The sequence below is a fragment of the Botryllus schlosseri genome, chromosome 2 (genome assembly GCF_051294905.1).
Source record: "Botryllus schlosseri isolate E-star chromosome 2, Bs_hap1, whole genome shotgun sequence".
Classification (NCBI taxonomy): Eukaryota; Metazoa; Chordata; class Ascidiacea; order Stolidobranchia; family Styelidae; genus Botryllus; species Botryllus schlosseri.
Window position 1 is genome coordinate 25,527,888 of NC_137237.1, and position 15,103 is coordinate 25,542,990.

Here is a 15,103-nt window from a genome sequence, read left to right on the forward strand (position 1 = left end):
AGAGTCAGCTCTTACTCGACTTTGGAAACGAAATTACCACCCACATAGTTCAGTGACAAACTTAAAACTTGTTACAGCGGTCGATACTAACACTTACCGTGCCAAATGTCATGACCGATCTGGGTATAGAACATCGTCAAAATCAATGGAGACCAATACCGGCTTTTGAGTAAAATCTGTTTGCTGTACTATGTACAATTGTACAATGTACATGATAGATCTAGTACTGTAGAATTTGGTCTAAAAATGGGTCAACCTAGAAAAAATTCTTATAAAGACATATGATATACCGTTGGAAAGGTAATTTTATCAGCTTTTCAATGATAGGTTTTGTCATTTTTTTCACTTTGGTGAAAAAAAGTTATGACCAAAAACGTGCGAACCGGTAGAAATTGAAATTAGGGAAAAAATTGACATAAACATATGAACAAAAGGCTAGAAACTAATGAATTATCAACAGAAGAGCAGGATATAGATGCAGAAGCTATAAATGAAAATGACAGTAGAATGATATATCTGTTTCAGGGAGAAAGAGTGAGCAAGACGGGGTGGGGGGGACGTTGGGGGAGGGGGGCACCAGTAGAGCTGTCGTTGTTCGTTATAACTTCATTCTGTTATTTCTTATAAAGACGTATGATATACCGTTGGAAAGGTAATTTTATCAGCTTTTCAATGATAGGTTTTGTCATTTTTTTTACGTTGAGGGAAAAAAGTTATGACCAAAAACGTGCGAAGGGGTAGAAATTGAAATTAGGGGAAAAATTGACATAAACATGAACAAAGTGCAAGAAAGTAATGAATTATCAACAGAAAAGCAGGATATAAAGCCGGATATATATGCAAAAGGAATATATGAAAATAAAATAGAATTATATATCTGTTTCAGGGAGTAAGACTGAGCAAGACAGGGGATGGGGGGGGGGGGCGCAAGTAGAGCTGTCGTTGTCCGTTATAACTTCATTATGTTATTGTTTACTTACTATAGTCTGTTTCATTTACCTTGCTTGTTTTTCAGATAGTGCTTAGTCAAAAAATAAACCAGCAGTTTGTGTTAAGTGTAGAAAAGGCTATCGTACTGGAGATTCACTGTGTCATTCGGGAGCTCATTTCTGCGAGAGTGATAGTACCACACACTTTTTAGACTAGGGTTGCATTTAAAACAAAAATCAATTAAAAATGAACATACTTAAAACAAGGCCCTAATTTAAAACATGTTTTTCATTGGTTTTTTGTTTTTAAGCCATGGCGTCATGAATATTGAATTGTGACGTCATAATGGATATAAATTGATATAGGGTAAATATAGCCCCTTTGACAAAATATCTGTACTACAACTGTTGAACCGACTATTTTTTAGGGTTCCAACCATCCCAACGATATACGTCGGCTAAATTTGGTGGTAATTGTCCGTGTGCTCATACAACATGTTTTTGGAAAGTATTTACACAATTCACAATTATGGCATAATTTTATAACTTGAAAAAAAATACAATTTTGTTTTTTAATAAGGCTTTCGTTTAAAATATGTTTAAAAAAAGTGTTTCAAAACACCGTTTGTTTTAAATGAAACCCTACTTTAGTTAGACACTATAATTGGTCATGCTTTGAAACTGAATTGTGAAACGCTGATCACAACTTTTCAGAAAAATTAAGAAAATGGCCATAAGACCTACAGTACATCCACACACCATGCCGTAATTTATTGAGAAACCATGCGAGATCCAAGAAACGTTTGTGGAGGCTTTATCGAAAATTCGTATTTCTTCTCTGGCAAATATTTTCTCTCTGAGAAATGTTATTTGACCTGTTGGGTTCAGATTGCCACGATAGAATAATTAGACACGAGCCATCTAGGCAGCTATGGAAAATTAGATAGGCTTATATTTATTTCGAAGTTCCCGGTCGACATAAGGGCAATCCTTTTCGGCTAAGGTTTTATCGCAGGCGATCTATTGGCACACTTTTCAGAGTACCATATTGGCAAATACTTCGTATGTTTTCGAGCATCGCGGCGTGGTAATGGTCGACGCCAAAATGCCTATTTTTTATTTTCTATAAATCATGCTTTTTTCGTGGGGGAAGGGTACTCAATAATCAAAAATTTGGCAACATGAAATCGCGACCAGCGCGAAAAAAATTTGAAAAGAGTTGCATAAATTGTCGATAAGTGATGTATAAATAATTTATGTTCATTCACCGACATAATTTCGGGACCCCCAATTGGACGATTTGGGGTGCGGCAGTTACGGTCCTGGTAAGAGGTCAAAGTCCGGTCGCGGTTTTCCTGTTGAGATTTTACTATTGGAAATATTTTGCGCTTCAATCGCATATATATATATATATTAATTGCATGTGGTATATTCGGGGTCAAATCAAGGTTGTTATAACAGCCATCGGGGAAGGGTTCATACCATGTGCTTCGAACCAGATATACGCAATCCGAATTCCCATTTGTGATTGGCAATACGGGAAATTAATTGCATTGGGTTTTGTTTTAGTGCTTTGTGTGTCTAGTAAATCAACTGGGAATGTCATGGAGATATCTGCCCACATTATTAATTTTAACACGAATGTATCCCAAACAAAGCTCCGCTCCGCGACGATGTTGGCTTCAAATGATTTCATGAATGTAGTAGACTTAACAGTCCCTAAAGCGCGGTAACTGAATATATTTTCGAATGTTCTACCAATGGGTATTGTGTCATTATAAACATTTTGCGTTGCCCGAGAAGATACATGTTGCGATTTCGTATGTAGCCACCTCCGACTAACTGTCGAAAGTATGCGACCACCCTCCCCCCGACCAAATATACTTAGATATTTCTGCCACTTGAAGTAGTTTTCACGTGTCCTAAAAATTACTACTTATACTGTTAATTGAGTAGAAAATATAGGGAGTTACTTGTGCTACTTGAGTAGCAACGCCAATCACTACAAACTATAGTTCAGTGGTTCTCAACCAGGGCTCCGCGGACCCCTGACCCCTGGAGGTCCGTGAAGCATTTCCAGGGGGTTCACGAAGCGAAGCGAATTTACAAAATGGTTGATAAGCTAATTTATATTTTTCAAATTAGGAAAATCACGAGGCAGTTTTGCTTCATTACAGTAGAACTCACATCAACAGGATGGCTGTCTGAGATTGAATATCCTGCTGTGTGGACTCATTTTAGTTGCTAAATTGCCAATGGCCCACTGATACAAATATTCGACTGTATAGAGGTGTTTTGCTGGGCATTGGGTAAAAAATAAATGGTTTGATACATAAAGTCAATCACGGAGACTTTGAAATGTTCGCAAAAATCCGTTTTCTCCTGTGATATAGGCCTACATAACCATTTCACTAATAACTTCAAGATGAGCTGCTAGATATAAATTAACAGGCTTGACGTTATATGTTCAATAAAAAAATTGTTTGTCAATTTTGGTGTCATCATTGTTGCGATCATACCCAAATGCGTCGTTGGAACCGTTATGCCTTATTATTACATTCGCCACCGTCTTTCTTTGTCTAAATGGATTTTCAGCACTCGTTGATATGAAATCGAAGGTGCAGATTTTAAAGACACGGCCACGTATTTCAAAAAATGAATGCAGTTGAATAATTAGCTTTGAAATAATAAAAGTCAACCCAATTTCTACATAAATAGAATGCTGTTATTTTCAAGAAAAGTAATTCTGTTGCTGTTTATCACTAGCATACAGTTATCAGTTGCACAAGACAGATGACGATTGTACGATATTTGAGCTCAATTTGAACTAAAACTTGGGGGGCGGGGGGGTCCAAAAGGGGTCCGCGAATACAAAAAGGTTGAGAACCACTGCTCAAGTTCGTAGTAAAAATATTACGGCAAATCAGAAACCGCCGAAAATGTAAAGCTTTTTAGAACTGGCGTTTAATATTGCAAAACACAAACAAAAAGCCTCGATACCATTTAAAAACATATCTGCCTCTATTCAAGTATGGTATTTGGTATTTGTTCACCAGTGTAAATGTATGGGTAGAAAAGAGCTTCTGATTGGACGATGATAGAGAATCACTGTATTCAAGTTCACCGAAAAACTAACTCACTCATTGTGTATTACAACAACCCAGGTTTCATGATAGATGATTTCAATACCAATATTTGATCTGTTGCTATTGTATGCTTACCGTGATGTCACTAACGAAAGCTGAAATTTGATTAATTTATGAAAATGAGAAAAATTAATACGGAAAAATCTGACGTGACCGAGAAATTAAGCACAGAATCGGAGTCAGCAACCATAAATTAGCCTAAATCAATCAATAATATTTTTGACGCTGTTTTTTTTTCAAAATTCGTAAATCAGTGTTATCTCCGTCTCGGTCAATTTTTGCCCCCTTAACTTATGATAAAACCTCTTAATAAAGTTATGTTTCATTTTTTTGCTGTTCGATTGTTAGTTTGCTTTACTGAGAGTGATATTCCAAGTTATGGTGTTGTATTCTGTTACGAAGGTGTCGTGTTTTAGTTTATAATTGTATTTTAATGTCAGACAAAATAGTGCTTTACCCCCTGGAACGTTTTTGGTCATAACTTTTTTTCCCCAAGGTAAAAAAAATGACAAAACCCATCATTGAAAAGCTGATAAAATTATCTTTCCAACGGTATATAATACGTCTTTATAAGAATTTTTTCTAGGTTGAGCGCAAATTCTACAGGACTAATCAGCACACACTGAACTTCGGAAACGGAATTACTACCATTATCTTTAAGTAGCAAGCCTGAAACTTGGAGCAGTGTTCAATACTACCTTCACGACATATCATACCAAGTTTCAAGAATTATCATGGTGCGAAACACCGTCAAAATCGACCTATACCAGCAAAGGTCGACTCAACGCATATTACGGTAACCGAGTTCAGATATAGATACGATTGTTACATCACACCTTAGGGGCGAGTAGGCATATTTGCCCCGGTTGCTCGGCCATTTTACGAATAGGAGAGAGTAAATCACCGTTTCTTTATTGTGCGCGGCTTTGAGAGAATAGATAGTGAAGGCTTGTTATGAGCGCTACCGGGGCAAGCCCCGGCTAGGCATTCACAAAGCGAAAACACAGAAGAGAATTCGATTTTCGCAGAGACTTCGCTATGTATGGGCGTTTGCAAGCGAAAGCACAAGAAGAACGCGGGTTTCGCTGTGATCTCGGTATATATTGATTGCTGTGCGTCTATAAATGGTTAAATTGTTATTGAACAGAATTTTAGGTGGGGCAATGCCCCAGTTGCCCTATAGGACGAGCCGCCACTGGCTTATTCAGCTGGCTAGACGGCAGAAACCTGGTGCTGCTGTTTACTACTAAAAGACGTCCACTGCGATAGCTTGGTAGGCCTACAGCCGAAACCACTATACCACTCGCTGCCCTAGCTATCTTACCCCTTAGAACTCAAATCCTGTGGTGTATACGCCACAGGAGTACCTTTCACATAGGCGCCGACTTTTATTTTACATGGGGTGGCCAGATGAAAAAAGGGAGGGGTTTGAAAAAAAGGGCGGGGTTTGAAATTATTTCAAATTTACGAAGTCAGCATCAATTTATTACGGTTATCTACATGCGTAAATGCTCATAATACATGGATTGGACGAGCTTCATCGTGTTGACGAATTTACGCGTATAAGTGCGCGTAAGCTTGCCAGCGAGTCCAGAGGTTAATTAGCGATTCCTCGATCTCGCTCCAATATCTATACAATTCACCAACACACGCACGCGAACAATTGAAAAATACGCAACCTCGGTGACGACGAACAATTTCACAAATTAATACGATTGAAGCTTGCTGTGGAATCTGTTCTGTAATGGCACCGATTACAGGTGATTCAGGCCTTTCGTATCTTTTGATAACTCGACCTCAACACATACATATCTTCTGATGTTTTAGTATTAGCGCTAATCAATTACGTCTGATAGAACCTGTTCTTGGCCAATTGCGCAGATTCATAGTTATTCAATTTTACGCGGTCAGTCTGAAGCCAGTATTACAGTACAATCGCATAAGTAGAGAAAAGAGATAGCAGGAAAATCATGCGAGGCTTGAAGCAGTCGCTATAGTTTAGACTAGCGTAGTTATGACATGCGCCAGTCCTGCTGTAGACCAGTGTTGGGATCAAGTCACTAACTTCGAGTCACGAGTCATTTCGAGTCATTGCAAATTTTGACTCGAGTCAAGTCAAGTCAATCGATTTTTGAAGGTGACTCGAGTCGAGTCAAGTCACTCGTTTTTGGAGATGACTCGAGTCAAGTCAAGTCAAGTCACGAGTCAAGTCACACGTCACAATTCAAGTCAAATTGAAATTTCGAAGTATAAGTGATCATTCGAAGTCAATACATTTTGCTAGATGCGTTAAAGACAGATTAATTGGCCGCTTTTCTTGAATAAAATAACGAATATAAAACTAAATACACATGCAAAAATGCGTTGTATCGCTCACGCACACGTAGAACTGCTAATAAAATTCGTCAATAACTGTACATGTATAGCTACATCAGGGGTATCAAACATACGGCCCGCCAAATGTTTTCATTGGGCCGCGAAACAATTCAGAGTAGACATTTAAAAAAATCTTGTATTTTATGCAGCACATTTCTCGAATTTGTAGTAACAAATACTTCTCATAAATATTCCTTCAAAATAGCAAATGTCGAGTATGTTCATAGGCCACATTATTACCACCCGACAGCGCAGTTGTGATTTCTATAGAAATCGTCAGGCGCAAATCGCTGACATTGATACCCAATTCCGAGAATGCGAAAAAGTGCATATATTGAGTTAAGAGTTGCTAATATTTTGGCATCATTGGACTGGTGCGGCCCCGCGAGTGAACTTAATGTTTGAATTCGGTCCGTGACATCAGTTGAGTTTGACAACTCTGCGCTACATGCTTCATTCTGTTACTATCAGCCAAAATAGAGGATCGAATACCAAGCCTCGAGAAGTTGAAAGAAATTGATATCGTACAATGCACTACCAACATCTACACATCCGCGAAAATATATACGCATAAACTATATTCGTTCGATTTAAATCATACAAGAGGGTTGGTAAAGTTGGGTGCTGTGCCGTGTAAGGACAGAGCCTTAATAGATTAATCTAATACTACCGTTACGACAGCGCAGGCGGTGATCATTTCGTTTGCGGTCAGTTTATTTGTGATGTAACAATTGATGATGATTGAAATGTGCAATCAGTTAACGACTGGTTGCTCTCACAAGTGACAGCGGCGTATCGCGAATAATAATCTGAACATGCACAAAATACAGTGATTTGATCGACGCGGTTTACTTGATGACTTGAAATTGACTCGTAGATTTTGCTCCGAGTCACGAGTCAATCTGCATTTTTGAAGCGCCGAGTCAAGTCAAGTCAAGTCATTTTTGCAACGTGACACGAGTCAAGTCAAGTCATACGAAAAAGTTGACTCGAGTCTGACTCGAGTCAAGTCATGACTCGAGTCATCCCAACACTGCTGTAGACTCGACAGTTTAGGCTGGTAACGATATCAGGCCTGGCCTGGTGCACCTGATAGTTCAATAGCTCATGCCAGCGACTATAGCGTGCAGGCCTACACCTACAGGCGGACGCGCTAAATCAAACAAGAGACGATAGCGCACATCAGATATCAATGACCCATTTCGCATACAAATGATTCCCGCTAATTTGCAGTACGCAGCATCGATAATACGAAATAGTGAATTGGCATTTCAACAGGACGGGATTTCTAGTTTTAAATGAGAAACTCGCTGGCTACGCACCTGAGTTTTAATACTAGGCTTACCATACGTCCTCTTTTAAGAGGATTTGTCCTCTTTTTTGACTTTTTTGAAAGTGTCCTCGGAGGACGCCCTTTTGTCCTCTTTTTTGAGATTTTGTCCTCTTTTTTAGGATTTAGAGCAGATTTAGAGCAAATTGCGAGTGATATGCCACATAATAGCACAGACCTTTTTTTTTTTTTTTTTTTTTTTTTTAGTCAACCGATCACAAAGGGGGTAAAATTAACCGATTTTTGAGAATTTCACTCCGGTTTTACAAGTTGCAAATTTCTGAAAAAGTGTCCTCTTTTTTGATTTTCAAAATATGGTAAGCCTATTTAATACCGACAACGCGCTGGTTAATATCAGCCCGGGTCCTACGTAGGTCCCGATCAGCCAGTCGAATTTGATCGGGAAATGGTGCGAATTTAATTATCCAGGTGTTATTGCAGCAAGAGCAATATGGGCGCATGCCGCAACCTAATCATTAGAAATACAAGTCCCGATTGTCTGAAATTCGATCCGCGATATGGTTGCGCCCTATAGGGCCCGTCCAGCAATGAAGTCTATTGGAACATAGAAGGTTCCCGCTCAAACTAATCCAATAAATTCAGAATTTCCGCCACCGAGAATCTCTTGTTGCATCAATATTTGACAGCGTAATTCAACGCCGTGCACTGCACAATGCGTATTGTTAATAACAAATCAAACACCGACAAGTGTCATAGAGGGAATACGAGTGTATAAAGCAGAGAAGAACTAGTAGCCTAGAGATGTTAGAAAACGAGAAAGCGCGCATCTAATCAGTAATTCCTCAACTTGCGTACAGCACAATGGTGTTCCGAGTCCGACATCGCGACAATAGACACTTACGTGACCTTTGACACGGACCAATCAGGTTGCAGCAGGATGTAAACAAAGATCAAGCCCGGGCAAACTTACAATGAGCTCTTATGGAGAAAGGTTGAAAAATGAAGATATTTAGCAAAATGACATTGAAATTGGGATAGCTGGCTTTGATGAATGTTAATAACGTATAGCTAGTATGTATTTACAGTGTTCTAACCCAGAATAAACATGAATGGTGGCAAGCACGCATAAGCATGGCATGTCCAAATTAATGGATTTCTAACAACGCTAGGATGAAGCAACTATTGCTGTATTATCCTTAGTCGTATGCAATACTATAAGATTTTCGTACCGAATAGCATGTATTAGAGGAATCTTGAGACAGGATAGGTGGGGTATTCATTACGTGTGCTCGGTGTTATATGTGTTCTATTTATAGAATCGTATATGGCAGGGTTGTAATGACTCGACTCGAGTCAGTCTCGAGTCACGATTTTCTGAGGACTCGAGTCATTTTCTCAAAATACGGAAATGGCTCGACTCGAGTTATTGCGCATGACTCGAACCAAAGTCATATGACTCAAGACTCAGACGGCCAAGACCGACATTTCATTGCGATTTCGAAGAATAGTAAAGGAACCAACCTATTGGGATTCGGTCGATTGGTACTATAGTACTTGAAAATGCGACCAGAAACTGTTAAAAGTGAGGAAAATTAGTATATTATAAATGGAAACCATTCGATATCACCAAACAGAGGTATAAAAGTGGGTTTAACAAGACTTTAACTGGAAACTGAGCAGTCAGCACAATGACTTGGACTCAAGTCATAATACCATGACTCGGACTCGAACCTCTGTTCGATGACTTGGACTTGACTCGGTGGTGAATTGAAAATGACTCGAGTCAAAACTATAAAAGTGAGATTGACTTCTGACTCAGAGCCTTGTGACTTGGTTACAACCCTGGTATATGGTATAGTCCAGTCTGTATCATTATCTAGCAAATTACTGTTACACTGGGCACTTGTCTGCATATTCAATAATCAACATATTAATATAATATATGTTAGGGAACATGATCCGTTCCCAGCTGAAATCGTCATTTTCTGCTCTAGCTCGTGTATTGAATCAATCAGGTTAAATGCCGCATAAACACTGTGCTAATAGCCTGTGTAACTTGGAGATTGCTACCCAGACCGTTCCTGGTGTGCGCTTGTACCTTTCCTAGAGCCGATAACATGCACGGAAGAATGTGAAATCTGGATAAAGGCATGTGGACTTTCTATAGCCATCTGAATTCTCATTTTATTAATAAAATGATGTATGCATTATTGTACCAAAAATATTGAATCGTCACATTTAGACACAATTTTGCGTTTCAAAATGAGTCCAAACTGAAACTAGGTGTGTGTCATATTATTCCACTCCAGTGCTTGATGGTGTGCAATGGATTGAAATTGTTGAAAGCAATATATTCAATAATGAGATGGATAGTTGATGACATTGGTAGAGGTCGACATGAGTCGGATGAGTACGCCTTGATAGGTGCCTGCACAGCAGTGTTGCTCTGTAAAATAAACAATAAACATATTATATATTTTGTGCAGGCTTGATGGATATCTTCTATGAAGCTGCAGAAAGAGGAAGTTGATGGATAAAACGCAAGAAAATCAAATTTCTGGAAGAAGTATAGAAGCACAAAACAGGAAACTCGTCCAAGAAAATTACAAATTGACGGACAATTATTGCTAGTGAAGTTCAGCTCTCATAGCACCATAGTGTCAAAAGATGTGGAGAAGCTGATGAAATTACATACTGGACTACATTAAATTCTTTCTGAATTGCCCGACTTATCCTACTGAAGTCAAATTTCTATCATTGTAGTAAGTATAGTGGTAAACCATTGGGTGAACTGTATGTAACTGCTTCATGAAATTTCGATTTGGCTATGTAAAGATGTGGTTCTTAAAAATGCACCATTTGCATTCATTCGTGAATTCTCAAATCTAGAATGATTATTGACTGTAATGAACTGATTAAGAAAAAAACGCCCTGCTCATTGCGATTACATTCACAATAAAATTACATACAACTTTAAAAGGATTGATGGATTGTGGTGCACTAACTTTTGTGCGAGAACTATTCACATGGAGCTATGGTGCACCAAGAGATGCTACCATGGCAGAAAAGGGATTTGCCATTGAGTCTGAAATCAAGAAATTAAATCTAGATTTTAATATTCCTGCACATGATTGCCACACACCGTCAAATGTCAGGGCCAAACTGTTCCACAACAAGAAAGATGGCGAGACATCGTATTCATATTAAACAACTGATCGGAAGAATCAAGGAGTATAAAATTTTGTCCGTTGTCATATTATGCAACATTGTGTATCAACTATGGACTAATTGGCTTACTCTAATTCAAGATTAAAAATTAAAAATGAATGACGCAACATATTTGGCAATTGTGCAAATTCAGTTCCATTGCGAATATTGTAATGCCTAATAGCATGCTACAGATCCTAATTGCGCGGTTCCATGGTCATTGTGTACCAACAGTGCATGTCTATTCGTTCCAGTGGTGTGCATTGAATCTCATTTAGATGCCCAATTTGTTGAATGAACATTTTTCCAGGTGCAGATGCTGTAGGATTATTTGCGTGGGTGAAATGTTATGAACCCGAAGACACTAGATACACCAAAATCTACCTTGAGGCAGGAGTTGATGGGTAGCGAGTACGGTCGAGAGATGGCTTGGCAATCACGATGGAGCTCACTGATGATGATGCAAATCACAATGTATGTCTTTCAGCCCTTGTAGCTTCAGGTGTTGGAGCGTCTTAATCCATGCATATACATGAGAGCATATATCATAGGGTTACCATATTTTGGAAATCTGAAAAGAGGACACTTTTTCAGACTTGCAAAACCGGATGAGAATTCTCAAAAATGGTAAATTTTTCCTACTTTGTGGGCGGTTGACCAAAAAAAATGTCAATTTTCTCGCCAGCGACCAAAATACTGTTTTTTCCTTCACTTGAGCAGGTGCATGGCATCTCAGTCGAATTTGCTATGAATATGACCAAAATTCTCAAAAACGGGGACAAAATCTCAAAAGAAGAGGACAAAAGGGCGTCCTCCGAGGACACTTTCAAAAAAGTCAAAAGAGGACAAATCCTCTTAAAAGAGGACGTATGTCGTATGGTAACCATAATATATCAGAACCTATAATCTGAAAATAAATCATGGTTACAATATCTACTGCATCATCGCAGTCTCTGAGGAAATGTCTGTTTCCTTACTTACCCTGACTTACAAGTGCAAGGTGAATCAATACTACATTTTCTGAGATATTTCCATTGGGTGTGGTATCTCACTTTTCTGCAAATTGTGATAACATTGGCTGTTCACAATAGAATATTGCTTCCACAATAAGAGAGGATTGTCTCCTCAATCTTTATCCCTCGTGTACGTAGCCTTCCATCAAATACTTCGTAGATTTCTCCGCGGAGGTAAAATAAAATACTGTTCCACTCAAATCCAAAAATCCGATAGATTCTCCATGTAGCTTTCAATCAATATCATCATCATATCATCAATATACGCCAAAATTGTGCTGTGTGGCAGCAGCTATATTTTTCTACCATATATTTCTGAACACGAGATAAGCTTGAAAATTTTGCTCGTGACTTGAGCCTATGAAATCGTCAAAATACGCATTACCACAATCTTGTAGTATAGTATACAACAATCGTTGCTTATAATCCGAAAAATTGTCAAAACTCCATGCATTTGGACACACCATGCTGATGCGTGCTTGCCACCATTCAAGTTTATTCTAGGTTAGAACACTGTAAAAACATACTAGCTATGCGTTATTACCATTCATCAAAGCCAGCTATCCCCAATTCAATGTCATTTTGCTAAAAATCTTCATTTTTCACCCTTTCTCCATAAGAGCTCATTGTAAGTTTGCCCGGGCTTGATCTTTGTTTACATCCTGCTGCAACCTGATTGGTCCGTGTCAAAGGTCACGTAAGTGTCTATTGTTTCCTCATTATAAGTACGACATTTGAGCTGCATTGCTGCATTTCCCGATAAAAGTTAGCATTGATGCCTTGTTAGAGTAATGAATATGCGCACTATGCGTATGGATGACTTTCAATTCGCAGGCATACACAAACACACTGTCCTATTTCGCGCTCCAATTAAAAAGACTATCATGAAACTAAATCAAGAATTATTTTGTAAACGAATATGCGCACAAATACAATTTAATTGAGAGAAGTGGAACGTGAATTCGCTCGTCTGGTACAGAGAGGAGATAGTGTCACGTGTGTCGAAATCGACGTCGTAAACGAGGTCGCTTCGATTTTATTCGATTACTAATCACGGATTACAATGTATTGGGACGTTTTAAGCACTACTTTAAGCTGCGTATTCAATTATTCGCGCGCGAATCGGTTAATAGTAAATAGTTGGCACTTACGCGATATCACGGACTCGCTAATTGACAGGGCGGACGGCGGGCGTTTAAGCATTTTGTATGGGGTGGCCGCCACCCCATAATTATGTCATTGGGTGGCTGAGCCACTCCGCCACCCCGTAACTCGGCGCCTATGACCTTTCATATATGATGTCATAACATTTTGACGCAAAAACGTATTTTGCAATATTATGCAACACAGATACCAGAGGAAAACGATGGAAGTTCTGTAGTGGTTGAAAATAAGACAAAATAAGGACGCAAGTCGAAAATAAGGACAGTTGAGTTTTCTAAGACGTGGCCCTTAAAAATAAGGACAAATCTTAGAAATAAGGACGGTATGGCAACCCTGTATATTAGTACTATGAAAGGCAGGGTATAGTATAGACGGGAGGCTCGATATAACAGAGTCATTATAGTTGAGCCACCCAGACAGGAAACAAATAAACCAGCGAACAAACGTTATGGAGTCTTGCACTGCTACAAAATGATCGGACTACACCGTATTAACAACGGCATTGGCGTATGGCCGTAGACGAATGAACGAAGTAGAAAGGCGGATGGTATGTGTTCGCTGTCCGTTCCGTCATTCATTCATTTCGTTCAAAGCACTACAGGATTGGGATACCACTAAAAGATAGGAAGCAGTCGAAACGACTTGGAATAGGGCTGTTTTTACATTTTTATACAGAAAACTGAGATTCCTATGAATATCCCGTTTTTTGCTCCTATCTTCGGATTCAACCAACGAAAAATTTCGAACGTTTTGCACAGTCGTCATGAACTAACTGAGTGTCAATACTTTCCACAGTTGATTGAACACGTAATACAAAAGCAAACGATCGGCATTCCGATCCTCTACGGATGGCAGCTTCTGTTATGTTTTTTTGCTCTCTTGATTTGACGTCATATATACAGAGCATATTCTTCCGCCACCGAGATCTCGTCTGGTTGGCATCGGTCAGCGCTGCTTTACACTTGATGCTTTTCTCGAGCGATTCGTGTGCTAAATTTAGACCGCAAATAAAAATAGATGAATAGTGCGGGTATGTTTGAAGGTAGCATGCGTACTGACGAGTTATTTATTTTGGTTTGGTGGTATGTTCACATTGATTGCTGAGATGTCAAATCGGGGAATTGAAGTTCGATGAGACGTTTTGATTGATGAATTGTTTCACTTTCTACAATTGTCTCAAATTGATGATAAATTTTTTCGCCATTGCGGTTGGTGTTACGCCGCTACGATTGTATTGTGTGAAAAGATTCATTTGTTGCATTCTTATACAAGCCGATTTGGCACTGAGATAGTTAAGTAGTGAACTGTAGCTAAACTATACGTTCAGTTCAGTTCAGTTTATTAAGAATTTTCATAATTTCAAAACACAAGACTGTGATACTATGAAAAGATAGGAAGGTGTCGAAACGACTTGGAGTAGTCTTTGAAATCAGACATTCACCCAGGTCTGAGGCAATGTAAAGAGGAGGCATGCACACTGAATGAAGAGTAAAAGATAATAAAAATGGACATGCAACAAAATGAGGCAGCTTGTGAGGGAAGGTAGGATCGATATGTCAGGTCGTGGTCCGTTGCTATGTTTTAGGATGACATTAGATGTTCATACTCGATTTCAGAGAGAACTGCTAATGGCGCTTCGAAGGCTTCAGATTTTATTGTAGTTTTGTTTCTTTCTGGAAAATATACACATATAATCCCTAATATATTCCGTTTTTCACTAGCTCTAGCAAATGTCATGAGTAAATGTTGTCAGCCGAATTCAATCAATAGGATTTTATCGCTATGAGTGGATGACAATTGACAATGACAGCAAGTGTGATTATTTTTTAGAATCTTTTTTACAAGCAGAATTGTCTTTGTGTCGTAGATGTTGCACTGTCTGCAAACTCCTCATCTTACATTTTGCAGCATTAGCTTGTGCTTTTAGGTGGTAGCCTACATTGTCAACTTGCTGTGAATCATACACCATTAAGTCAA

The 15,103-nt window shown here is 38.9% G+C and overlaps 1 long non-coding RNA gene across 2 annotated transcripts; it reads right to left on the reverse strand.

The window, feature by feature from the left end:
- Positions 1-9,885: 9,885 nt before the first annotated feature.
- On the reverse strand, positions 9,886-12,668 carry LOC145434312 (uncharacterized). Of its 2 annotated transcripts, XR_013913329.1 has the most exons (3): positions 11,931-12,668; positions 11,334-11,520; positions 9,886-10,188 (listed from the first exon to the last, which is right to left on the reverse strand). It is a non-coding gene; the product is annotated as an uncharacterized LOC145434312 (long non-coding RNA). The 2 variants fall into 2 exon arrangements; XR_013913328.1 differs by having other exon boundaries at positions 11,334-12,668.
- Between the last annotated feature and the right edge of the window lie 2,435 nt (positions 12,669-15,103).